Here is a 3,659-nt window from a genome sequence, read left to right as displayed (position 1 = left end):
TTGATACAAACTAAGGTTCATCGCTACGAAAATAACTGCACTTGATGTTTTTATTGTGACGTTATGTCATGCTGATGTCGCGTTTACATTTTGCTAATACCCGATTGGCTAGTTAATGTTACGCAACGAATATGTAACTACAACGCGCGCAAAATGTATCCACTTCCATGTGCGTGACTTCATTATGATGCGCAGTTTTCCACGCCGATGATTAGCTCACATTGATGCAATTACGCGACACGGGCTATTTTCTTGGGTAATATACTACGTCATGGGGTACGAACTGTTACGCGCATTCATAGAAATTGAAGTAGGGAGAATGACGTCATGCGACATATACTGAAGCCACTCGTCCAACTGGTGGCGCTTTGCGCTTTAGTTATGTCAACGACGTATAGTGTTCGTATTACGCGCCGGTACTTTCTTGCCGTATTTCAATTTCTATGACTTTGACCATGTATATTTTTACATAGAGCTCCTTGAAGGTCTAAAGGGGCCTGAAATTGATCTGAAACGACATATATCCCGCAGCTCATGTACCTCCATTTATGCTCGTCAATATGGAGGCCATATATAGAAAGTGAATTATATGTGATAACAGATATAAAATGTTCTCCTGTTGTTGTTTTTGTATGGCACAGATAGAAGAACAACGTAGTTCTATCAACGTGAAGTCTGCCTATTTATTCACTATTTCCCCGAAATTGACTTATTTTAACGATTTTTCCCCTAAATCTTGTAGGGTGTATACGAACTTTGTTAGTCCCCGAAATATTTCCCGATATCGTCGTCTTCCGGTAAAATTCCTTCAAAGTGGAAACACTGTCACAAACTTATCTTATGCAATTGATCGGTGTACTTGTTACTAGGGATAAAGTATGAACCACTGCAAAAACAAAGAACCAACAGTATATGCACTTCGTACTTTCCAGACTCAACAATATTTAACAGCAGTTTTTTGACACCAGGTTCAGTGATTAGTAATGGTTGAACATCAGGGTATGGTTCCCCGTGCATATAGGGGATGTTGTCCATGGTATCACGGGTAAACACAGAGCTAAACTGTCTACTCAAAATTTCTGCTTAAGCCCTGCTAGAACTGTAGAGAGTCCCAGAAACCTTGAGAGGTGCTACCCCTCCCGCTTCCTTTCTTTGCTGTTTGATATAATTCCAGAAGGGGCGGTTATTACCTTCTTTAAAAGCATTAGTCATGGTTTGTTTAATGTAATCGTGATGAGCTTTCTTAATTGCTTGTTGGGTAGATTTTTTAAAGTCCTTATATTTCAACCAATTTTTAGCCCTTTCCCCCATTTCAGTAGTTCTCCTAGCCAGGTTGTAAAGTCGATGCTTACGCCTAGTCAGTTTACGCAGGCGAGGAGACATCCAAGGAAGATTGTAACGTGTTGACTTAAGTTTTGAGGGGATATGCTTATCAAGCATCTCAAGCAAATGTTTCTTGAGTTCTAACCAATTTTCATTAACAGAGCGCTTGTCACTCGTTGCTGTTTGGGCATACTGTTCAGCAAAACGTATGGTTTTCTCTTTAATAAGATTCCAGTTTGCATGATTGAAAGAATAAATTTTCCTAGGAGCTGGTGGATTATACTTAGGCTAAAATTTACATTGACGAAATTTACACCAAATCGAATGAAAAATTACGAAATGGCAGTCATTCAAACACGGTGGCAAAACAGGCGCGTATCCAGGATTTTCTAACCCGGGGGGCGCGGATTACTATCTAAGCGGAGCGCCACCATCGGTTGGCGCGGAGCGTACAAGAAAATTTCTGGTTTTGATACCCCCCAGATCACCGGAAATGGCACTTCTCGGGCTTGAAAATGATGTACACTTTTGCCTGAGAACCAAGTATTTCCCAAAAGTTTTTCCATCCATAACCTTTTTGAAGATTGTCACCAGTCACACATCATGTTGGACCTCATTGCATGTCCTATGGATCATTGCTTGTGTAGGTTATTCTACGTCACGGCTCACAATATCCGAAAGCCCCACTTTTCAAGGTTTTAAGCCCATTACTTGTTGAGAATTTGAAAATTCACTTTTCTCGTGAATAAAATCACTTGAAAACATACCCATAATGTTGCACAAAATTCAATCTATAGACAAGCAATATAGAAAAACCTCCTTGAACCCCTAACAGACAGGTCAAAATTGAACGAGTAGAGGAAAGTATGATGAAGAATGTTGGTGAGGAAATTTTCGAAAATTCCGACACAGTTAATTTATTGGTGTCGAAATATTGCAACCTCTTATAATGGCTTTTACAAAACTTGGTTGAAGGAACAGAAAAATAGCAGATATTTCCGATATCAGGTATATCGAAACCGAACACTTCACTCATAGGCGTAGGTCCCGTAGGAGGCGGGGCTGCAGCCCCCCCCCCCCCCCAATTGTTTTCCATTTTTTTCGGGCACCTACTGAAAGAAAAATAAATAGCAATGAATAGCTTAAAATGATCTCCTTGGTAATTTAAATAAAGTTGTAAGCTTGGCCGACATTACTACTGTAAAAGAGAGTTTTGACATAAATGGATCTGTATGCTTTTTCTCCATCTACATAAGACATTTTGTTGTTTACATTAGCATCCGGCGGTATACTGTGCAACTTTCACCGACCGTGCGGTACACGATGCCATACAATGTAATGACCGATCTTGCCTATATGATATTGGCATCGATATGTTGAATGCGCGCTTAGCGCGCGAACAATTTTGGCTTTTTTGGGGGGCAAGTCATTTTAGCCCCCAAATCCAATCTGGCTCCTACGCCTTTGACTACACACATTGACAGTTTTTGAGGCTGTTCATCGTGGAACATGCATTTCAATGCTCATTGAAATGATGTTATATCTGCTCTTTGCTTTACAAATTCGAACAGGCGTGTAGCGAGTAATTGCCAAGGGAGGGCGAAGCCTGTAGGCAAACTATGAGTTGGCGCGAAGCATACAAGAAAAATTTTGGCCGAAAATGCCTCCCAGATCGCTGGAAATGACACTTCCCATGCCTTGTAAGTTGCATCTAAGCATTGTCTATTTTGAAATTACTAGCGATGTCATAAAGAAAATTTGCTCGGGGGGGGGGGGGCGGTCGCCCCCTTCCCGAAATGCGTTATGTTCCCCGACGACTCGGTCGAGTTCAAGTACATTAGTGAGAGAGGAAAAACGGAAACGTCAAAAATGGAGTTGTCGGGGTAAGGGGTAGGGTGAGGCGCACACCCCCTCCGTAATCCTTGATCTGTCACTGGCTACCCTGTGTATATAATAGGGATCTTTCTCTTCCCGAGGTCTTGGCTATCTTCTACTCCCCCCTTTTCTCCTTTTTCTCTCTTTTTTCTTTTTCTTTTCCCTTCCTTCCTCTCCTCCTTTTCTTTTTTTCCCCTCCTTTTCCCTTTTTTCTTCTCTTTTTTTTTCTCTCCTCTTTTCCTTACCCGGGGGGCGCGCGCCCCCAACGCCCCCCCCCCCTGGATACGCACCTGCAAAAGGTGACAGAATTTCGGCAGAAACACACTATCGTTATATAGCTCTGCTGAAAGCTTTTATTTCAGCTGAGTTAAAAATCACACACGACCAGTTCCGCGTTCCAAACACGAGTCTCGTCTTTCGGATAGTGTGCTCTGTGATGAAGGGCTAAATAAATGTTCGTG

This window comes from Apostichopus japonicus, chromosome 15 (genome assembly GCF_037975245.1).
Source record: "Apostichopus japonicus isolate 1M-3 chromosome 15, ASM3797524v1, whole genome shotgun sequence".
NCBI classification, from domain to species: domain Eukaryota; kingdom Metazoa; phylum Echinodermata; class Holothuroidea; order Aspidochirotida; family Stichopodidae; genus Apostichopus; species Apostichopus japonicus.
Note: the sequence above shows the minus strand (reverse complement) of the source record.